This window comes from Euprymna scolopes, chromosome 5 (genome assembly GCF_053919585.1).
Source record: "Euprymna scolopes isolate OS-2025 chromosome 5, ASM5391958v1, whole genome shotgun sequence".
NCBI lineage: Eukaryota > Metazoa > Mollusca > Cephalopoda > Sepiida > Sepiolidae > Euprymna > Euprymna scolopes.
In genome coordinates, this window is record NC_136486.1 from 26,799,324 (window position 1) to 26,825,133 (window position 25,810).

Here is a 25,810-nt window from a genome sequence, read left to right on the forward strand (position 1 = left end):
CAAAATTTCAAACATTATAAAAAACGTACCTAATACATAATATTCTCAAAATAGTTTTAAAAGATTTTAAAAAGTGTTTTCAATAATTTAATAATTCTTTAAAAAAATAAAAACTAATTTCAATAATTCTTAATTAAAATAGAAAAAAAAAACTTTTCAATGATTGTTAAATAAAAATTAAAAAAAAAAAAAAGAATGATTAGAAAAACATAAAAAAAAAAGAAAAAAAAAAGAGTACATTGCACAGGGGAAATATAGGTGTGAGAGGGAAAAAAACCCCCGAAAGAATTGATTTGCTTTGTCACCGCTTCCGGTAGTGCTACGCCGGAAATTAGGAAGTACATTAGTTGATTATACCTATTTACTATGCCTCCCCACGGGACAGAGTTAGACACCAGGGTCGTTTTTTAACGTGGAGAAAAGGTACAAAAATAAAAATTGTCTCAGTCGTGAAGGATTTCTCCTCCACCGAAAGAGAACAAGAAAACGAAGTGCAGCATCTGAAGAACAGATACTACACTTTGATCTTGACCAAAAGGCCAAGACATTTAGTACATTAGTTGATTATAACCGACATCTTTTTTTTACTTATTTTGTGAAGCGTTAAATTATAACACAAACGACTCATAAAATTCCATATGAAATCTTTTTATCAAAAACGATTGATTCATGTCCTGTTGGTCAAGAGAGAGAGAGAGAGAGATAGAGAGAGAGAGAGAGAGAGAGAGAGAGAGAATTCTCCTGAACTAACCGAATCGATGTCAGACAGTATAGGATGCAACAAAGTTAATATTTAAAATAGTATCCTATCAATGTTGGATGCTAAATAGATTTCTGGTAAAAAAAAAAAAAAAAAAAAAAAAAAAAACTTTTTTTATCTTATTTGACACACGCATATCATGAGAACAGTTTCTAAGGCATCACCTTGAATACTGTTGTCACCTATGGGTACTAAAAGCTTGTCATGGAAACTGGAAAATTATTCTGAATAAACGAAGCAGCACACAAAAAAAGTTTATAAGCATTATCATCGTCGATCTAATTGGGCTTGCACATATTGGATGGTCTGTAGAAACTGACTTCCAAACTAAACTATCTCTGACCAAGTCATTATTTATCCCTCGCTTCTCAAATCCATAACTAGGTAGAAGCCTTATGCAATTTGCAATTATATTTTTATATTGCTCACACTAAGGACACTAAACCTTCAACTGTTACATAAAAAATCTTTGAGTTCAAAATTCCGTGCAGATTCCAGAGCTCGACACAAAGACTGTAACATAGTGGATAAAGTACTTGGTAAAATTCAGTTGTAAGTGACTCTCTTCTGCGGGTTGGAGATAAAATCCCCAGTGGCAAGTAACACTAAAAAAATATACAATTGCAAATTACTTAAGACTTCTACCCAGTTATGGCTGACATAGCAAGAGCAAGCTACCCCCGGGGGTTAAATAAAAATTTATGTTCAAAATTTCGTACAGATTCCATATTTTGACATGATACACCTGAAGACGGTCAAAAAGATGATCAGTAATCCGAATAATCCAAATATATAAAAAATTATAATTTGAAAAAAAAAAAGAAAACAAACATAAAAGTAAAAGTTCCTGGTTGTGATTAGGTACAGATAATAGATGATACAGAGGAATAGGCGACTCAAAGTCGGCAGCAAGAAGTGTCACATACAAAATTTGCATTATATTTAATTACTTTTTGCATAATAAAATATCATTGTTTAATGTCTTTGAATTTGTCGTTAGTATTATAAAAATATGCTGCGTCATGAAATATTTATTGATTTTTTTATATTTTTTTTATAAAAATAATTTTTATATCTGACACTGTTTGCTACGGACTTTGTGTCGCCTATTCTTCTGCATCACTGATAGTTTTTTTTGTTGTTTGTTTCTTTTAATAATAAGATTGCTTTGGTGATTATAGTACAAAGAATGGATTGTACAAATAGTAATTGGAGCCTTCATCTCAAATTATTGGAAGTAAATTAAAGAAAAGGAAAAAAGAAAGAAAAGGAAAAAAGAAAGAAAAGGAAAAAAGAAAGAAAAGGAAAAAGGAAAGAAAAGGAAAAAAGAAAGAAAAAAGAAAAGGAAAAAAGAAAGAAAAGAAAACGAAAGGAACTGCATTTTTTTTAAATATTGAAATGAATCAGTGGGGGAGTATTCTCACCTTAACCAGGAGGGTCCAACAAAAACAGGTATCTGCAGTTACCAAAGTGAGGTGAGTCATTGTTTTCACTGGACCCTGGTGAAGAATTTTATCTAATTTTATCTATCCAATCTTGATCTCATAGTGTTCCTAACCTACAGAGCGTGAGGTGAGGACATAATGAACATGGTGGCATCACAAGATTTAAAAAAGGGGGAGAACTTTTTATTTTACATTTTATCTTGAAGAATTAAATATTTTGGGCCGAAGGGATTTCCATAAAAAAAAAAAATTTCTGTCTAATTAAAAAAGAATTTCAAATCTTTTTTAAAATATTGAAATAACGTTTGTACTTTTTGTTTTATGGTAGAAATTAGTTACATATCCAAGAATTATGCAAAATAATGAAACGTGAATTATTTTATTGGTGAGTGTGTAATGAGCGGGGGTGATAATGTGGGTTAAATCATGTCAAAATTAGTAACGTATCCAAGAATTATAGGATTCAACAAGATAGACACAAATATATATACTAGCAGAATACCCGGAGTAATCCAGGATGGAATGAGATAAATGCAAATGTATGCTAGCAGAATACACGGGTGCCTGGGATTAAATGAGAGATACTAGCAGAATACCTGGCGTTGTCTGGGATTGAATGAGATTGATTGAAATATATACTAGCAGAATTCCTTGTGTTACCCAGGATTTAAGGAGATTGATGGAGATACAGACTAGTAAAATACCTGGCGTTGCCCTGGATTGAATAATGTAGGTTAGAATATATACTAGCAAAATATTCAGCATCGCTTGGGATTGAATGAGATACGTGGAAATATATATTAGCAGAATACCCTGCATCGCTCTGGATTGAATGAGATAGGTGGAAATATATAGAAGCAGAATACCAGTCATCGCCCGAGATTTTATGAGGCAGTTCAAATAAATACTAACAGAATACCTGGCATCGCCTGGGATTGAATAAGATAGGTACAAATACAGAATAGACCAATACTTGGCGTCACTCGGGATTGTATAAGATGGCTGCACATATACACTAGCAGAATACTCGATTGAATGAGATAGGTGAGAAAATATACTAGCAATATCTCCAGCATCGCCCGGGATTGAAGGATATTGATGGAAATATCTATTAGCAGAATTCCTGGCATTGCCCCGTATTGAATGAGATAAGGGCAAATTTATACTAGCAGAATAATCAGTGTGACTCTGGATTAAATGAGGGTGGTAAAAGATAAAGTTTGTACTGTAAAAAACTTAAACAATTTTCTATCTCAAAATTACTTTATTTGTGAAGTCGATTCCGGATATGGCTAACAATCTTAAAATTAGATTAATACATATATATTGTTGGCTTACTATGAAAGTTTACTAGGCCAGTTTCTATGGGGAGGGGGGGGAATCTATATATTTTTTTAAATTTTTTATGTTATCATCCGGGCATGATGTGAAGGTTGGAGAGGTGGGTAGAAAGAAGTTTAAGTTCTCTTTTGAGGGTTGGGTTTAATTTTAAGTTCTCTTTTGGGGGTTGGGTTGGAGAGTGTAATGTCCGTTTTGGGGTTAAAAAGTATGTGAAATTGTTTCATATATGTATTTAAATTACCCGCCTTAGTGTAGGTAAAATTATTTTAAATATGTGTTGTATATTCACCGTCCTTGCAAAGGTAAAATTATTTTAAATATGTGTTGTATATTCACCGTCCTTGCAAAGGTAAAATTATTTTAAATATGTGTTGTATATTCACCGTCCTTGCAAAAGGTAAAATTATTTCATACATATGCTGTAAATTATCTACCCTAGGTAAGATACAATTATTTCATACGTCTAATACCCGTCCTAGCTAGATAAAATATTCTTTTGCTCGAAATAGCAAATGATACATAGACATTAAAAATTCCTCTCTCCTAAGAATAACAAATATATTCAAAATCAAATTCAATTTTCTCATTGTTTATGCGGTCCCGAGCAATGCCGGGTAGCTCTGCTAGTGAAGTATAAAAAAAAGAAAAAAACTTTTATATCATGTCCTTTCAAAAAAGTATTTCACATTTTATCTTAAAGAGTTAAATATTTTTTTATCCTGAGCGATTCCATTAAAAATAATAATAATAATAATAATAATAATAAGGCTCCTTTTATACACATTTTATACTATTCTGAATTAATCTCCCTCTAAGCTTATCAGACCTAAGTCTATCTCCAAAAACTGTATCACATTCATTAAAAATTAATAATAATAATATTGCAATTTTTTTAATATTGAAATTAAATTTATCATTTTTTGTTTTAGCAAGATGGTCATTAAGCCATCAAAAAAACAAAAAAACTTTGTATGATATTCTTACAAAAAAATTATTTTACATTTTATCTTCGAGGGTTAAGTACTTTTTGTGGGGTAATGAACCATTTAAAATTTTCTTCCGAACAACCAAATTTACAAGTTTTATAGTTCCGTGCAGTTTTTCTTACAGTTCACATGTTTTATGTTTAAATCTCCAGATGTCAAAGAACTTAAAACCATTTTAGAATAGTACAAGAATCAGATTACCATTCACTTTAAATAAATAAATCAAATTCTGTGTGCACACGTGTGGTTATGTATCCATATAATATCTAGCATTAATTATTTAATACTAAAGACTTGAAGTAATAAAATTTTCCCCCAAATTATACAAGTGACAAAAAAAAAAAAAAATGGCTGAGATAGCAGCAACAAAATAACTATAAATTATTCCATCCATTATTATGGTATACTTTAGATATTAAGGGTATTTCAAAAGGAAAGGAAATGAGTTTGTAAAAAGAAAAAAAAAAAAAAGAGAAAACATTCTTATAACCACTACTACCCTATACCCCTACCTTGAAACAGATAGTTGGTTACACAACCACTACCAAATGCCACACCACCTCACCATGTATATTGTAAATTCCAGTGTAATTTATCAACATTTACAAAAAAACATAACTGCTCCCCACAAGTGACCTGATTCTTTTTAGTTTCCTTTCAGAAAAATAATTTAAAACTGATTCTTAGTTGTTAAGATGCATCTTATTAGTTTTGAAATATAGCGTTTAAAACTTTAATAATAATAATAGCATATTTCTGAACTGATTTATTCATGTAATCTAAATATTAATTTACTTGTCCGTACGTCCAGTGTAAAAAAAAAATCAATATCGCAAACATTAATTAATGAAAAACGGATTACCTTCCTTTATAGTCGTTTTTTATCAGTTAAAAATCAAAACCATTTTCTCTTCCAAAATTTTTGAAAAAACCCCAGCTTTTTTTCAGTTTCATATTGGCTATTTTATAATTTTAAAAAAGTCATGTTAAGAGGAGACTGTAAGGTTTCTTTTATATAGTTTTTTAAAATTAAAAAAAAATGTGCAAGTGAATTGACATTTATTATTCTTTTTAATCTTTATAATTTATATAAAAATATTCAGAAAAAAAAAATGTGTTGTATTCAATTTTCATTGAAAAAGAAAATCTCGATTTTTTAACTACCATGGAATTTCCACATGTTCTGCTAGTATTTACTTAATATTCATAAGTTTCAATGCCCTTTGGGAGAGTATAACTTCCATAATAATCTTGAAACAGTTATATTGGTTATACAACCACTACCCCATACCAATGCCTCACCATGCATATTGTAAACTACAAAAAACATAATCGAGTTATGACAAATATTAGTAACACAAAAATAATACATCACAAAACCAATTTTAAAAAGTTAAAAATACTCAAAGCTATCTATGTAAAAACCCAACAACCTAGAACTAACAATATTGTCTATAAAACCAGTTACAATATTTTAGAATGTTTCTCGTAATATCACTCTTTTCCACATAACTGTAATTCTGATTCCAGAATTCAGCTTACTAATGGTCTCTAAAAACACTCTGATGCTCCGATGATATCTGTGTATACTAACCCCTGTAAGACTACTGAAATTCCTTTTCTTCTCCAGTTTTCCCAGCCTACTTGTTTAGTTGCCCCCTCACCAGAAGATGATTTGATGCCAGATTGGAAACGTTTGTGACACCTAAGGAACTTATATTAATATCTTTGATTTTCTGAATAAAATCTCGATGATCTACAATTAATAATATTGCCGATGAAACCAGTAATAATACTTTAAAATGCTTAGCATAATATCATTTTTATCTGGTGGCACTAATTTTGACACACAGAATTTAGGCCATTAACGTTTCCCATGAACAGTCTGAGAATGTTTGTCAGGCATCCAACTGCCTACAAATGCTCGCCTTGCAGTTGCTTTTGAAATTCTCTTCCTTTTCTCCAGCTTTCTTGTTGATTTGATATTTTCACCCAATGATTCAACAAATAATCGAAAACGTCTGTCACTCATATTATTTTTTTTTGATTTTCACAGAAAAATAAGAAATAAAAAGGTAAAATTAAACAGCTGTTATCTTTAACAATGTTTGCTTAAATAAAAAATGCAACCTAAATACACACAACATTTGTGTGTGTGTGTGTGTGTGTGTATATACATACATCAACACACAAAATGAACTTGTATGTGTGTGTGTGTGTGCTCTGTCAATTTAGGTCTACAGACTTGAAACTTGATATATGGGATATTCAGACCTATGAAACCAATTTGATTTGGTTTTTAGCCAGAAAAAATAGCTGCTAAGAGATCAAAGTTGAAAAATTGAAACTATGCATGTGCAAATATACATTTATAGGTTTAAGTGTATTAATTTATAAAGTTTTGATATGCATATACCTTTAGGTCAGATAGTAGCAAATACAGCTAAAAAGCTAAATATTTTGGTTTCGATTCTAGCTGATGGCACCCAAGTCATTTTTTTAACTTTTAAAATCACTACTAATTAGCTCTATAATAATAAATATGAAATCTGTAGGAGTTTAAACATCATATTTAAGTGTATTTTACAGTCAAGCAACATGGGTGGCCTGCCATATTTATTAGTAATGGGACGATTCCAATTCTTTATAAATATCTAAATATTTAATAGAGTTGTTATTTTCTCCCTGATTACCATAAAAATACAAATGGGCATATATTTTCTCAAATGTAAAAATACACTTGTTGGAGATGATCTGTAGATATTAATTTTACTGGTAGTTTAAAAATTAATAAATACTTATTTTGTCATCACTACCAGCTGTGGAGGCCATTTTTTTAAACAAAATCAAATATAAAAGATAATTAAAAAAAATCGTTTTTGGCATCAGAAAATAGGCACAAATTTTTCCAATTCCCCAAAAGTTCTTATTTTTTCGATTAATTGTGCCAACACTAATATATATATATATATATATCTCAAAAAATGAATTTAAATTCAAGTTCATAGATATTATGACGCATCTAAAAAAAATATATCAACGATAGATGGATCAATGCACCGACCATCTTGCACGCATTTGATTCTTGGCTGGCAAAGAAAGTAACAAACTTCAGGTGAATTGTGATTAAACAATAAAGCAGTTCCAGATTAAATAGCTGTTCATTCTAAAACACAAGTCAACAAACGTTTGAAGAGAGGGAACCAGCTGGCTATGCAATGTCTCTGTGAAAAGCCATAGCATTAATATAATTCAAATAAATTTTCTCCGACTACGACAGCTTTGTCCAAAAAGCTGTTTTTATTTTTAATTTTATTGTAGGTTTAAATTATTTTTTTTTAATTCAATTTATAAAAAAATTGAAAACATGACTAGTTTTAATTAGCTTTTTTCTAACCCCTTCATCCAGGTGATGCCTGGTAAATACAAGGGTTGAGAATTCCAAAATATATGACTCCAACCCCTGAAAGTCTTCCAATATTCGGATTGTCTGTTGGTTCAAAAATTCAACTGTTAACATTTTTGCGAATTAGGCTCCAACCAAAACCTCCAACCCCACAACCCTGATAAATACACTATATATATATATATATATATATATATATATATATATATATATATATATATATATATATATAGCTTAATGCATAAGAAGAAAAGAGAAAGTTCAATTCCACAAGAGGAGACGTATCTGGATAATACCGCATATTACCTAATCAATATCACAACCTTGCATTTAACCCCCACCCCACCAAAAAAATTATAGGCGATTTATAGCCGCTATTTGCCGTTTAGGTTGCACCTGTTAATAATACCACTCCATAGATAATAGACACCCCACAAACCATTAAATTAAATTACCACGCAGCCACAATATACCCCCAAATTAACCCTAAAACATATACCCCTTAAACTCAACACTATGTTAAAGACCATATACAATTTTATATATCATACTATATATAACAAGCTTCTCTTTTATTTATTTATAATTCAATAAAGCTTCTCCAACATTCTATAATTCCTCTTAATCTTTTTCGCTCGTAATGAACCCTACGCTAGATGCTGCATCTCCTCCATGCTACCTAGCACAGTCTCTACTCTTCTGATGAGAAGCATTAGACTGGCATAAAGAGTCCCTTCTATCCCCCAAATTCTGCTTGTATTCCATTATTCAATAAATGATCCATTCTATATCTACCAATATATAGTTTTGTGTCTTCATTTCATACTCTTGTTGTCCTATTATATATATACATATATATATATATATATATATATATATATAGGACATTTCTGTAAAAGTCTGAGGAAGCTACGGACGGCCAAAAAAACGGCCGGGTAGCTGAAACAATAAATGTAACTTAACAGAAAGATATGGTAATAAAAAATAAAACGTACATAAACACACACACACACACACTAGTACAGATTATTTATTTAGAAACTATAATGCCACATATTCCAAAGATGTACTATGGTTTCATAGATGTGGATTGACCTTTTACTATCTAAATGTCCTTAAAAATCCATTCAAATTATCAGCGACTCAAAATGAAAATAAATCAAAGAATGGAGTTCAAAATGAATTCACTTAAGCATTCCTTTTGAAGTACTGTGGGAGTGGACTAAGCGGTTTAATTGTAAACAAGAATTGTTTACAATAATGTAATAGCTTATAACAGATATTGTATAATATGGATAATGGTGTATGATGCAGATTATTGGTTGCTGGTGTAGGTGTATCCTTATTATTAATAAAAGTAGTTACATTGGTTTCTAATTTACTTATTTGAAAAAAAAAAAAAAAAAAAAGTGAAAAAAAAAAAAAATGTTAAACATTTTCCTTGTGAAACGAAATGTGCCCAAACTCCAAAACCCCTGCAGGCAGCAATTCTCTTATGGCTGCATAAACTTATATGAAGCACAAACCAATCAAGGTTACTTTATTTCCATTCAAAATCCATGAATTTTACAAAACAAATCTGAAACAGATACTACACTTTAATTCTAGCTCAAAAATAAAAATGGATGTTCATCCCTCAGAACAAGAACTATTTGATCATCCTTGAGGGATGATAGATGATGCTAAACTGCGAAGCAAGAGTTGCATAATCATCAACCATCCTTTCCTGAATCGACACTGTTTCCAGTGACAAGGAGTCCAGGATGACCAGAAATAATGTTGAGATAAGCAGAGAGCACATACAAGATCTGGTATTCCCAAGTAGTCACTCATCTTAATACTGACCAAACTAAATGATGCTTAATTTTGGTGATCTAACGAGAATAGATGTGTCAGTGTGATTATACCATATACTCAAAGATTACCATATTCTCTAGTTTAAGGCAGCAGCAGTGAAAATATAAGTGTACACATACTATAGTCTGATCTTAAGAACAAATGAACAAAAAGGAATGGTCATATTGTTCTGCTTATAGATAACTCTAAACCTAAATGTAGATTCCATGAAACAGCTTCTTTTTTAGAACTGCATGCCTGTGGAACTCTATTCTGTTTTTCTGCTTTCCAACTGATTACAATATGGTCGTCTTTAAGTCCAATGTGAACAAGTTCTTGATGAGCCGTTCCTTTAAGTAATCCAATTTACCAAATTTCCACTACGATTACTACAATATTTTCCCATTGACTACTATACACTCATTAATCCTTATCCTCAAGTGGCCTTCAGGCCTTGATAAGTGGTGATTTAAGCAATTAAAAGTCTTTGATCTTATATTTACCTTGTTTTAATTTTTCCAGATTTTTTTCTGGTTTATTCTTGTAAGAATACACATGTAAATTCCTGTTCGTGGATATCTGCAAAAACAAACAAAAAATTTATATATCTATAAAAACGAGTGTGTGTGTGTGTCTGAGCACACTTCTCAACTTATATACTCAATAAATTTTTGATCTATAGACTTGAAATTTGGTATATAGGTTATCCAGACTCGTAGAAAACTTTTTAATTGGTTTTCATAAAAAAAAAAAGGGGATGCTAAGGGGTCAAAAATGAAAACTTGGTACGTGAGGGCATTGGATTTTTATCCGTTTGTGAATCGTTCAAATGAAAGATGATTATTCATGTTATGATTAAGTAGGTTTGAAAATACTTTTTAAAGATCATGTCAAGCTGGCATAATGGCCATCATACTTGACTCACTGTCTTTAGGTTTTAGTTTTCATCTCAGTTTTTTTTTACTTACAAGAACTGAACTGTTTAGAAAAAACAATACATGCACATGTCTCAGTTTCTTTCCTTATTATTTTTATATCATTCTTTTTTAAGGAATTCAACATCACATTTAATACCGGGCAACGCCGAGTACATCTAGTAAATAAATAAAATAGAAATAAAATAAAATGAATAAAATTACAACAAATTTTTATCAGAGTTGCCAAGCAGAACTCTAAAAAAAATTTTTTTTAACTTTATTTGATTTTTGAGGCCTAAAAATTTTTAAAGTTCATTCTCTAGTGTATCCAATAATGGTCTTAATGAGAGTAGAGGTTATTCAATATTTCACCAAAAGGAATCTCCTGAAACCAATAATATATTAGTGATGAGACGATTCCAATATTCTTCCCGATTCCGATTCTTTATAAATCTAAATATTTAACTATATATTATTTCCCCCCCCCCCCCGATTACCATAAAAACACATGTTAAATGTGCAGATATTTTCTCAAACAAAACCATACACTTTTGGGAGATGATTTATAGATTTTAGTTTTACTGGTAGTTTAAAATCAATAAATATTTATTATTTTATCATTACTACCAGCGGCGGAAGATGTTGCTTTAAATAAAATCAAATAAAAAAGATAATTAAAAGAATAGTTTCTGGCTCTGTTATTATTTCTGATTATGATACACCAAAAAGTTTGAATTTTGACAATTCATGATTACAATTAATCATCCCAACATGAATATATATATATGTGTGTGTGTGTGTGTATACACACACACACACAGTATACCCTCACCTGTTAATGGTTCCCCATATGCGACCTCACATATTTATGCCAGTATAACGGGCTAGCGTCATAATATCATAAAAATGAATTCTCAGTAAAAGTGTTGTTAATTTAGCAGTTTTCCCACTAGATCTGGAGATTTTGTTTTGAATATAAGTGGGTAAATTTTCAATGTCTAAAATCTGGAGATTTTGTTTTCCAGTAACGTTTGAAGAATTTCAAACTGAAAAAAAAAAAAAAAAAAAAAAACTGCAAAGAAAATTTGAGGCATATGCACACCAGACAGCGAGCAGCAGGTGAAGACAGGCAAAAAAAAAAAAAAAAAAAAATGTTCAATGTTTTACTACTACTCAACTGTAAACTTTCTGAGAGACGTCATATAGACATTTAGCAAGTAGGTGCAATGTGTACACTGGTGAAATACAAAATTGAAATGTGTTGCCAATTTAGCAGTTTTCCCCACTAGATTTGGAGATTTTGTTTGGCATATCGCAGGTTAATTTGGCATTTAGTGGCTAGTACATTTTTTTTCTCTTTAAAGTCTAAGAGATTTCATTTATTTTAAATTAAAATATTGTTGCAATACAAAATTAAAATGTGTTTACATTATTATAACTGCATGCGATATTACTACATTATTACTGTACGGTAGAACCCGAGGATACGGTGGCCCTAGGATACATTTTTTCCAGGTTACAATATGGAATACAATGTTTTTCTGGCCCCTGGTAACAGTATTTGCCCCGCCTTACGGTGTTATTTATGTTATGTGTATTATATACTGTACTGTATTTTGTTACTAATTTTTAATACAGGGTGGCCCCAAAAAAAAAAAAAAAAAAAAAAAACAGAGGACATTCAATTGTTTTTCTGAGCATTTTACAGTCAACGGAGAAAAAAAGCCAAAGACCCTAGTGTTTTGATGTGATGTTTTGAATATAATAAACTAGTTATGACCAAATTTTCATTTTATTCAGACAAAACACTAAGAAACAGGGCCTAATTAGAGTTGGGGCCCTTTTTTTTGGGGGGGGGGGTCACCATATATATACTGTGTAAAATTTTGCTTAAACCCCACCATACAGCAATTACACTTTACGATGCCAACTCTGGAACAGATTAATGCTGTATCCTGAGGTTCTAATGAGTAAAGTGTCTTTAAAAAGTGTTTGGGAAACATTTAGTACCGTACATAATCCCATACACAGACGTTTAAAACTGCATCCTCTATTTGAGGGGGAGGGTAAAGAATGTAACCCCTGCAAATACAGAGGGGATACTACATTATATATATATATATATATACACTAGACTTCTTATCTTGTTAAAAACGGACAAAAGCTATATTTCCTTAACTTCGAATGAGTGCTTTATGCCAAATTGATGGTTGAATATGGTTAAATTTGTGCTCATTTTTGCATTAAATACTAATCCTTATTAATCCCTAATTGGGCATTGAAGGCTACCAGAGTATTTAATTTGCTGCACCTTATCATAACAAATGGCCATAAAAAATTTCAGCTGGATCAGCCAAATAGTTTCCAAGAAAACGCCATCTAACACATTAAAACAAACAAAAAAAGATGTTAAACGTATCACTGTTGGTGAAGAACAATTCATTTATTTTTAAATAAAAAATGATTTTTTTAGTTAACGTTTTATTTATGTTATATGATTATATATAGATACAATTGTTATATGATTATCATATTAATATAGATATATTCATTTAATATAATTACCATATTAATATAGATATATTCATTTTATATGATTACCATATTAATATATAGATATATTCATTTTATATGATTATCATATTAATATATAGATATATTCATTTTATATGATTATCATATTAATATATAGATATATTCATTTTATATAATTATCATATTAATGTATAGATATATTCATTTATATGATTATCATATTAATATATAGATATATTCATTTATATGATTATCATATTAATATATAGATATATTCATTTATATGATTATCATATTAATATATAGATATATTCATTTATATGATTATCATATTAATATATAGATATATTCATTTTATATGATTATCATATTAATATATAGATATATTTATTTTATATATGATTATATAGATATAGATAATATATGATATATAGATATATTTTATTTTATATATGACTAGCGAGGGGTACCCGGCGTTGCCCGGGTGTTTTTCGGGGTATGTGAAAAAACCCCGAAAATGTGAAAAAAAAACCAAAGCCCTCACGACGCGCAGTTGGAAAATAGTAAAGTGTGAAAAAAAAAAAAAAAACAGGTGTGCGTTTTTGATTGACGTGACGGCGATAGGTATTCAGCAGTTACGATTTTGTGCGGGACAGTTTTGAATAAATCGGTTTGTTTGTTTTTAAAAACCCGCTCCCTGTTTATTAGGAGGAGCGAAATGAAAGCTACAGTCTAATATGACGAAGTCGACATTGAACAAACGTTACTTAGCTCTCTTGAGAAAACTGGCTTTCGGCCTGTGATTAGAGTAGAGTTTCGCTTTTTTTTATACCGAAAACCGAATGTAACGCGTGCCGATGCGGGAAATGTGGAATAATTAACGTTTGAAAGTCAATAAAATTAAATAGACAGGCGAGCTCCGTGGATAACTCTGAGATATTACAATTTATAGATGATATAAAAAGTTTTAAGAAGTTGTGAACCGAGCAAGCGCTTCTTTGAAAGAAGCCTTTTGTGGACATCGAGGAAAAGCGTACATACATACACACATACATTTTCGCTTTTATATATATAGATTATTGTATTAATACATTCATTTTATATCATTATCATATTAATATATAGATGCATTCATTTTATATGATTATTCATCTATTATAATGAAGATATTTGTTAAATATTTCTAAACTAGATTTTTTTTCCGATTTTAACTGGCAAAAATTATACTTTGTTGACTTAAAATGAATGCTTTATGTCAAATTGATGGTTGAACATTTTAGTTAAATTTGTGCTTGTCTTTGTATTAAATACTAATCTCTATCAATCCCTAATCCACATATTTATGGCGCCATAGTTATTTTCTCATATTTTTTTTTATGTTTTAGTTATTTTGTGAAGCTTAAATCAAATTTCGTCCATTTTATTCAATGTAAAATAAAGAACATCTATATGTGATTTAAACCCTAAAAATTCCTCTTCAATATTGTAATGAACTATTAGGTTGGTGGAAAAATAATGTAGTATTTTTTTTTCATATATAGTTGAACAGCAAAAAAACAACCTTTTTGCACCAACCTAATAATTTGATTTTAGTGTTTTTACTTGTATTTTTCTGTTATGGGTGTCGGAAAAGTGTTATATAATATATATATATATATATATATATATATATAATATATATATATATATATATATATATATATACACACAAATTACAGACACACACGCTAAAGTATTTAGTGGATTAAAAACGGGCAAAGATTATAGCCTGTACATATAGAACCAGTTCTTCATGCAAAATTGATGGTTGAATATGGTTAAATTTGTGTTTATTTTTGCATTAAATATTAATCCTTAGCTGTGCATCAGACAGATACCATAATACTTAGTTCACTGAACCTTATTATAACAAAAGGTGCATACAAAATTTCGACTAGATCAGTTCACTAGTTTCTGAGGAAAAGTGTAACAGACATACAGATAGACAGACCAAGAGAAATATAGTATAGATTTTGTGCAGAAAATCTGAATAAAATAAATAAAACAGTAAAATGATGTAGGAAAATTCTTTCCATACTTCATCCTCATCTTGCAGTCTGCAGTCTCCATATGATTCTGATGGGAAAAGAATTAAGAGAAAATGGTGAAGTTGTAGCAGATATCCAGCAAGAAAGAAGAACAACCAGTTTGTAGAATTGAAAACAAAGTCGCATTCTAACATTTCTATCAATTTCAATTACAAAAATTGGTTTCGCAGAAATGCATTAGTGTGATAAGTAGTAAAAAAAAAGTTTTTTAATTAAAAAAAAAAAAAAATCTGGCTTCCTCCAAGGAAGGAAGTTCCATGGAAATATGAAATTCACAAGCTGTCCCCAGTCGCATGTATATCCCTGTTAGGGGAGATGATGACGTCCTCCTACATACATGGAATTCTCAAATTGGTCACCCATCTGGTACTGACCAAGCTTAACACTGCTTAATTTTGGCGATTTAATAAGAACCGGTGTGTCAATGTGATTATGCCGTATATAGCAGATAATATGCTAAAGTAATAATCATTTCTGAGTGACACTCTTTTGGAGGTTGAAGGTTCAATCCTCAATGCAGAAGATGCTAAGGATACAATCATGACTAACGGAACGAGAACAAGCTCCCCACATTGATTAGCTAAAGAGTTCTGTTCAAATTCTATACAGTTGTTTGCGCATGGGCTTAAACATAGAATCTTAAGAGAGTCGTGACTGAAGTATGACGTTTATGTCTGGTAGTGGCTGACGAGACGGTCGTATATAACCATACTGATTAGTATTAATGAAGATGAAACAAGCTTGTCTGTGTTCATCAAAACATATTTAATAATAACAATAATATATATAGATATTATTGTTGCTATTAAATATTTTTTTTGCATCTTATATAATTTTATATAATCTTATATAATTTTATATAATCTTTTGAACACTGCAACTTTCAATTTTTTGCGCTAACCAGCAATGTTAAAAAAAAAAATTTCTTTTGCTAACCATTTTCCTCTGGAAGAAAATTGGTAAATTTTTTAAACTCCATGTAATAAGGAAATAATTCATTTTATCTTATATTCCTTATTTCATGAACAATAAATGTCCGTAAATCATAATTTTAACCCCCTTATATATATATAAATTAAATTGTGATTCAATGAATTTTAAAATTGAGCCCTGACAAGTGTACTTTTACGTTTGAGAAAATATACGATGTGTGTTTTTATGGTAATCGGGACAATATAACCATTTTATAGCTAAATATTTAGAAATTTATGAAGAATTGGAATCGGTAATTGTATCAGAATCGGGAAAAATATTGAAATTGTCCCATTATTAATACACACACACACACAATGAGAAAGAAATAATTCTAAGTTACAAAAGACAAATGTTAAATAATTTTTTATTTTTTTTATTTTTCTTCCTTTGAAGATTGTAATGCCGGGTATGGGGCAGCCAAACCAGCTGCCAACATTGCCCCGCTTTTTTATTGAAACCAACCGAGAGCTCTTTTTAGTATCCTCGCTGTTCCCTTAAGTGCAATTGTCTGAATCTCTTTTGCACTTGGTTCACCAGGAATATTAGTTATAATATACCTATTTGTGTGGATCTAAATGAGTAATGAAACTCAAGTTTGACCATATATTTATCTTTTAAAAGGTACCTTTGTTTTGGTGTAGAAAAATTTCATATGTAAAGATAATATCTATAGAACTGAAACATACAAAAATCCATAAAAAGACAAGTCTCTTCTCTTTCTCTGCCCGTCTGCATTTTTTTATGTTCCAACCTAATGGATAATTGATATTCATTTATATAATTCATTCTCTCTTTCATTCCTAGATATTTTGCAGCTCTTATCGGTCCGTTTAATCATGTATGTTTCTTAGAACGTTGAAGATAGACTCCCATAACCATATTCTGATACTACATTATCCAGAGCATTTGGGAAAGTATATTTCATTTTGATGAAAAAAGAATACAACTTCATTTGCACTTAACACTCATAAAAACAAAATACAACTGTTCATTTCACTTTATCTAGCAAGTACAAATGAGAGAAAAAAAAAAAAAAATAAGAACATGGATGTTAAAGGATTCAGCAGGAATACACAAGGGGATGCTGAGTGGACCGAGAGGAGATTAAAAATGTATTTTAATTTGTATTTTAATTATTTGGATTCTTCAGACTATTGGTATCATCTTGAGTGTTATTTCGGTTGATATAACCTCCGTCTTTCTTCAGATGTATCTTGTCGAATTCGAAAACCTGCCTCTCGAACTCGGTAATCTGCACAGAATTTTTTAATGGAACCCTTTATTTGATCCATGGGAGTAGCATGCTATAGTTTCATCGACCATGACAGAGTAGAAGTCCTAAGTAATTGGCAGTTATATTTTGAGTGTAACCCGCACTGAGGATTTTTTTTTTTTTTTTTTTTGTTTTGTTTTTTTACTATTTTTTCAGCCCAAACAAGGTATGGTGCCACTTTGACATAAGGGGCAAATTTGAAATCAAATTTACAGGGATACTATGTAGGAAGTTGGGCAGCAAGATTTCTATTCACATTACATTTGAACTTCTGCATGTTAATACAGTCAGGAAAGCAGGCTAGGACATAATTGCAGCAACACTATGTAGGGAGTTTAGCAGCAAGATGACTGTTTACATCACACTATAATTTATGCATGTCAGAAACAGGAACCCAGAAGTGAATTCCGAAGTCTAGCAGTTCTGTGAAAGAAACATGAAAAAAAAAACTATTAGAGTAAAAGGCTTTCTGGCATCTGGGGATCTCTACTGTGAAGAGGTGGGATTTTGGTGTTTGCCGGGTTTGTTGGGGGTATTTATATCGAGGGGGGTACGAGGGTTTGTAATTCAAAAGTTTAACAGTTTGAAGGAAGAAACTACTTGAGTAGAAGGCTTTTCAGCATCTAGGGTTCTTTACAGTGTAGGGGTGGAATTTTGCTACTTGTAAGGTTAGTCAGGGATACAAGTGTTTTGAGTTATTCAGAGCACATTCTGTTAAAATATTTATAAATTAGGCACAGAGATGCCACATTTAAGCGATGTGACAGATTGGAATTTGGTTGCTAGTCCAGGACCTATTAGATTGGAGATTCTTTTTTGAACCTTGTCTAATAGCGAGTGACTAGTGGCAGATGCACTAGTTCAAATGTAGCAGCAATACTCCCTGCATTGAGCGAATAGTGACTTTTTTTTTCTTTTTACAAGGTGGTCACCACTTATCAAGGCCCGGAAGCCACTCAGGGATAAGGGTTATTGTAAGTACAGTACGTTAGTGTGGAGATTTAATAAAGTGTCTACTTACGGGGGTGGTTCATCAGGAATTTGTTTACGGACTTGAAGACATCCAGGTTGTAGAGATACAGGATACTCTCAGGTGTAAGTAACCTTCTAGCATGGTAGAGAGAGCCCACCTTCTTTGCAGCAACCTTGGCAATGATCTCAATGCATTTGTTCCAATTCATGTTGCCCATGAATGTTAAGCCAAGCAGTTTTAACAAAGCGTTCATAGCCATGGCTATCAGTGGTTGAGAAGGTTTCTTGTAATTATTAAAAGAAAGAAGCTTAGTTTTAGCAGAATTGAACATTACCATCTAGTCTCAACCCCATTCCACAGCAAACTGGGGGTTTTCCTCTAAGGTTTTTAGCCATTTTCTTATATATTCATTTGTTTTCCTCTTATGTCTGTTACAGATCGTGGTATTATCAGCAAATATACCCATCTCAGCGACAATTTTATCAGGGAGGTCATTTATGAATATCAGGAATAATAAAGCTCCAAGCTGACTTAAATATGGTTGTCTTCAAGTCCAATGTAAACAAGTTCTTGCTAAGCTGTTCCCCTTAAGTTAACAAATTTACTGAATTTCCATTACTGACAATTACTATATTGTCCAATTGACTACTGTACACTCTTTAACTCTTATCCTCGAGTGATCCCTGGGCCTTGATAAGTGATGATGCCTATTTAAAAAAAAAAAAAAAAAAGTATTGACCGCCCACATTTATATCATGTTTTGATGTACGCTTATCAAGGACAACTTGGATATTTTTTTTTTTTTTTATCTAAAAAGGATTTGATTATGTTAGGTATTTGTCCAGTAATATCATATCATTTAATCTTCATAAGACCATCATGCCATACCTTTTCAAAGGTCTTGGATATATCTACGGCTACTGCTTTGAGCATGAATTGGAACAAATATATCGAGGTCATTGCCACGACTGCTACAAAGAAGGTGAGCTCTCTCTACCAGGCTAGAAAAGTACTTACACCTGAGAGTATCCTGTATTCCTACAAGGCCACCATTCACCCATGCATGGAGTATTGTTACCACATTTGGGATGGTGTATCTGCTACTAGTCTCGTACTCCTAGACAAGGTTCAAAAAAGAGTCACCAACCTAATAGGTCCTGCACTGTCAACCAACTCCAATCTTAATGATGAAATGTTGCAACCCTTTGCCTATTCTACGATGGACACCAAATACTTGTACCCCCTCGACTATCCCAACAAGCAACAAAATCTCATCCCTACATTGTAGAGATCCTTAAATGTCAGAAAACCTTCTACTCAAAGAGATTCTTCCTTCGTCCAGGAATATGATTTAACTTTCATGAGAAAACCTTATCAAAGCTTTAGCTTTCCCTGCCTTATTCAGGTATATACGTTCGGAGATTACAGTTGGGATATCTGCAGTAGAAAGGGCTTGCCTAAATCCATACTGTTGGTTGGAAACAAGTTTATTATATCTAAGAGTTTTTGACTTTTTTTTTTCAAAGATTTTGGTGAGGAGAGAGAGAAGGCTAATGGGGTGATAATTGTGTCGGTTCTTTTGCCAGAATTCTTGAAAACTGGTACAACAGAAGCAATTTTCTAGCATTCAGGAAAGCATTGCCGAAACATTGATAAATCAGCATTGGATTTTTCTCGCATTTATATAATACTAGTCTGGGTGCCCCGCGTTGCCCGAGTGTTTGGAAGTGTATGTTAAGCAAAAAAAATTAAAATAAATGTGGTAGTAGGCAGGCAGGCTTGAACCTGTGCTGCAAAGGCAGAAAAGAAAGTAAAAGAAAATCTGACGTCTTAGCCGATGTCTCCATGACGCGACCAGAAGTTAATTGAAATTAACCAAAGTCAATCCGGCGGTGACGATGACTCGCTAAAATGTCAGAAAAAAAAAAAAATCGACCCCTCCTTGTACAAAACAGTCGAGTTTAAGGTGAAAGAATTAATGTTTTTTGCCAATTTTTCGATATTTGTCGTCCAAAGGGTTGAGCTTCAAAACGATACCAATCTCATGAAAACCCTTCACCTGTGTCAAAAGTTTTTGCGAGACATACAAACATGCATACATTTAAAGACAGGTGAGATTTATATTATAGACTAGCAGGGGGTACCCGGCGATGCCCGGGTGTTTTGAGTAAATCAAAACTCCGGAGAGGGGGGTAAAATAATAAAAAAAAAAGTTTTGGTAGGTGAGTATGAGGATCGAACCCGAACCCTTAAGGCAAAGTTTGAAATGAAACTGAAAAAAAAAAAATGTGCAAGTTAACCACTAGGCCATGGCGACATACTGACAGAAACACGTTTGAATTTATTTAATTACTTAAATTGGCAGGTGCACGTTTTAATGACTTAATGAGGTCAACTTTTGACTGCGGGGTAGCATTTCATTTAGTGCGGGAATGCTCCCCCCTCCCCAAGACGTTGGGGGTAGGGGGAAACATTATAGGAAAAGGCCTAACCTACATGTGGCGTGCGAAAGATGTTGAATATTTATCTTCCGGAAGTCGAGCAAATTAAATAGACAGGCAAGCTCCGTTGTTAAATCTGAGATATTACGATTTACATGTGATATAAAAAGTTTTAAAAAGTTGTTAGGCGACCAACCGTTTCTCTGAAAAAAGCCTTTCTTGGACATACACAAAAAGTGAACATACATTTTCGCTTTTATATATATAGACTAGCGGGGGTACCCGGTGTTGCCCGGGTGTTTGTGGGTGTGTGTGGTGTTAAATAAAAAAGAAACCCCGGGGAGGGGGGGGGTCGAGCCCGAAGCCCTGAGGCGAAGTTTGAAAATAAAATTGGCCAGCCAGAATGAGTTACAGAACCAAATTGACAGGTGCGCGCCCGGAAGTTGTCGAGCGTTACGACGACGACAACGTCAATGACCAAGTTTGTTTGTTATAAGCGAAGTAAAAAAAAGAAAACAACATTAAAATTTAAGCGGGAAAAAAACACAAAAAAAACTAACGTAAAGCAAACGAACGATGAAAACAGAAAAACGAACACGTGAAAAATGGCTTAAATAAGTCTGTTTCGATATTAAAATTTTTAAAAATTGGTGGGTACCCGGGTGTTTTTGGGTGTGTGGTCGGGGGTGGATAAGCGAAGTAAAAAAAAAAAAAAAAAAAAAAAAAAAACAGAAAAACGAACGTTACGTGAAAAATGGCTTTAATAAAAAAAATCGAAAAAAAAAAAAAAAAAAAAAAGAAGACATCTCACACCACGATTCAAACCCATGAACTTCATGAGAGGACGGTTTTTGCTGACCCCTCCCTGTAGAAAACTGATGATTTTAGGGTGAAGAAATTAATGTTTTTGGAGAATTTTTCGATATTTGTCAGACGATGGTTGGAACTTTAAAATGATACCATCTTGTGAAAATCCATGACCCATGTCGAAAGTTTTTGTGAGCATACAAACACGCATACAAACATACATACACACATTTTCGCTTTTATATATATAAATAGATAACTTATAATAGCTCTACATATGTATTAAGCACTTTAAAAAAAAAAGTTGTTTTTCTTTAGTTCACTACAATTGAACATTTAAATTATATATCTATAAAAGTGAGAGTGTGTGTGTGAGAGAGGACCCTTCTCAACCTATATACTCAAGGAATTTTTGATCTACAAACTTGAAACTTGGTATATAAGATATTTAGACATGTAGAAAACTATTAATCCATTTTCATCCAGAGAAAAAGGCTGCTAAGGGGTCAAAATTGAAAAATTGATACGTGGGAGTCAGATTTTTATCCGTTGGCTGTTTCATGAATGTGCATGTGTGAATAATCGTTCACATGACAAATTACTTATGTTAAGAATAAGTAGGTTTGAAAACACTTTTAAAAGATCGTGTCACGCCGGTCTAATGGTTATCGTACTTGATTCACTGTCTTTAGATTTTGGTTTTTGATCTCAGCTCGAGTATATATATTTTTTTCTTTTTTTTTTTTACTTAACTGTTTTGAAAAAAACATGATACTCACACGCACATGTTTCAGTTTCTTTTCATTTTTTTTTTTTCAATGGAATTTAACGTTAAGTTTAATACCTACAGTATTTCTGTTTATAATAAAAAAAAATTCTGCATTAATTAAAATATAATATCTATGGGTATTATATGACTGGGCAATGTCGGGTGGTCTGCTAGTATCTATATATAACTATATTTTTTATTTCTGTCTCTCTACACACGCGCACACACACACAATGAGAAAGAAATAATTGCTAAGTTACAGAAGACAAACGTTTAAATTATATTTTGTTTATTGTTTTAATTCGAATTATTTATTTCTGTTAACAATTTTGTCTAATTCGTTCTTTTACTTTTTTCTACCATTTTTGTCGGAAGTGTGCAGAAGAAGAAAAACAGTAAATGCAAAGCGTCTAATCAAAACTCAAAGAATGACGAGAGCAGGTGCCATTAATAGAGGTGTCGGTGCTATTGCAGATGCCGCCAACTAACATTGCTTTTTTTTTTTTTTAACGACGACCTCATTCTGACAATACAACGCGCACACATACACATTTTTCGACAATTTGTTTTTTAAGATGATAGAAAAGAAACAGATTTTTCCTCTCTTGAATATGTACATACAACGGATATTGGTTAAAATAACTTAAATAGAAAAAAGCAAAAAACCATGAAAAATTTGTATTGCACTGACTGACTGTCGCATAGCCGCAGTGTTTCATCCTTGTACTCGTTCTACAATTCCACAGAATATACTCTAATGAAATTACGATACTTGAATCACCTTCAAATATAAATACTAGTGTTGGGACAATTAATTGGAATTGGGAATCGGAAAAATCAGAGCTTTTTGGGGGGTATCGGAATCAGTATCGGAAAATTTTTTAACCTATTTTCCGATGCCAAAACAGATTCCTTAAATTTTCTTTTTTATTTGTTTTAATTTAAAAAACATCTTCCACTGTTTGTATTAATAATAATAAAATAAATATTTATTGATTTAAACTTCCAGTAGGACTAAAATCTCTAGATCCCCATCTCACTGTGTACGGTAGAGAGAATATACCTTCTTCGCAGCGGTCCTGGCAATGCTCTCAATGAAATTGTTTCAACTCATGTTTCCTGTGAACATTAGGCCAAGGAGTTTAAAAGATGTTCTTTCAGATAAAAAGTCTTTGACCATTGCTATTGGTGGTAGAGAAGGTTTCTTGTAATTATTGAAGGAAACAAGTTTAGTTTTGGCAGCATTGAATGTGACCATCCATTTTTGTCCCCATTCCACTACAGATCAGAGGTCATCCTCTAGTGTTTCTGCCATTTCTTTAGATATGTGTTCATTTGTTTTCTTGTCGTGTCTGTTATAGAGCGTGGTGTCATCAGCATATATACCCATCTCACAGACAATTTTGTCAGGGAGATCATTTATGAATATTAGGAATAATAGAGGTCCAAGGATAGACTCTTGAAGCACTCCCGCATTTATATCATATTGTTTAGATGTACGACCGTTGAGGACAACCTGGATTTTTCTCTTATCTAAAAAGGATTTAATTATGTTAAGCATTCTTCGAGTGATACCGTATGATCTGATTTTCCTAAGGTTAGCGAATCTAAATAAAATCTAAAAGTGTATTCTCATGTAAGATTTACTGGGAAAAACAATGGAAGTTTTTCTGAATCCATAAGTATACTATAAGTTCATAACCCCTTTAAACTTCAAATATACCCTACTAGCAATGGGGGAGAATGTCTGGCTTTGCCTGGTCGTAAAATACACTTAAATATGATATTTTAATTTGTCCAGATTTAATATATATTGTTATAGAGTCATGATTTCAAAAGTAAAAAAAAAAGAAAGTATTTGATTGCCATCAGCTAGAATCGAAACTGAAAGCAAAACTGTAGCATTCAAAGCTGGTGATGTTACCACTGTACCAACATGACACACATATGAACCGATTCAAAATTAAAAATAAATTAAGATAAATGTACAAAATGTATATTTTTATGAAATTTAAATCGAATGTATAAAAGTTTCTGAAGAAGACAATGGAGGTGGTCCTGAATTTCAATGTTACCTTCTATGTACTGAATATCTATATGTTCTCACCTATAAGTGACCTTTTCAGAAGGGGTTAGTTTATTGCTAATTGCTAAGTAAAAGAAAAAAGTTTTTGCTTTCTAGTTTGAAACAAAAAATATTTAAAAAAAGAAAACAAAAATAGAAAAAAATAAAAAAAAAGAATTTATGTTCTGCCTTCATAAAAACAAAATCTTTTCTTGTCTAATAATCTTCTGCCAGACCAAATTCCATCTAGCACGAAAATTAAATAATGGGAGGAATGTAAAGCTTCCGCTTGGTTCACTTTGATGAGTTCCCGACTAGAGTAGGCACGCAATCAATTCAATACTTTGTACAATATATGCTTTTCTCCCTAAACCTGTTGTTCAAGTCTTTCTTTATGACCTCTTCCCAGGGCCACACCAATATTAAACATAATTAATTGAAGAGTTAAAAAAAGATAGTTGCAGAGGAAGATGGTTGGTTCGACTGACTCTCAAAGTTCCAAAAATTCTGACTCACAGAATCCAAAGGCACTCGACTCACAGAATCCAAAACTATTGGCCTGTGATGTATTAGATATTTGTCAGAAAAAAATATAAACATGTCTTGCCAACACGGATATTATAGGCACCTTAGATTAGGATTAATGTTGGGGTTAATGAAAGGCAGGATATAAATGAAGATGGTCTTATAAAATATTTTTGGGAGGTAATCTATAATACAAATCTCACTGTCTTTGTATGTATGTATGTATGTATGTATGTATGTATGTATGTCTACCTAAAACTTTCAACAAAGGTGATGGATTTTCATGAGATCGGTATCCTCTTGAAGCTCGACCCTTCCGACGACAAATATTGAAAAATTGGCCAAAAACATTAATTCCTTCACCTTCAACTGGGCAATTTTCTACAAGGATTGGGTCACTTTTTTCGCCAATATTTTCGAAATTCATCCCCTCTTTTCAATTGACTAGCCTTAATTCAAACATTCGCCACATCCAGTTTGGTGATGGACGCAACGGCAAAGACGTTTTTTTTTTTCTACATTCTTTTCCTCTTTCACAGTACGGGTTCAAGCCTGCCTTCCTACTACTACTTTTTTTTTTTGTTTTGTTTTTGCTCAACACACCTCTAAACAGCCGGGCAACTCCGGGCACCCAGGCTAGTATTTTTATATAAGACAATCCCTGCCAAA

General features: G+C 32.0%; 1 protein-coding gene and 1 pseudogene across 5 annotated transcripts in view; both read right to left on the reverse strand.

The window, feature by feature from the left end:
- The window catches only part of LOC145276747 (uncharacterized), a 288,238-nt gene that overhangs the window by 180,563 nt on the left and 81,865 nt on the right, over nucleotides 1-25,810 (reverse strand). For 3 of the 5 annotated variants that reach the window (XM_080127979.1, XM_080127983.1, XM_080127978.1), the window contains one exon: nucleotides 10,278-10,353. The exons of the other annotated variants lie outside the window; for them this stretch is intronic. The gene's annotated coding sequence lies outside the window, so the exon portion shown is untranslated. The remainder of the gene's footprint in view (nucleotides 1-10,277; nucleotides 10,354-25,810) is intronic. 5 annotated transcript variants of the gene reach the window in all.
- On the reverse strand, nucleotides 329-552 carry LOC145277295 (U2 spliceosomal RNA; annotated as a pseudogene).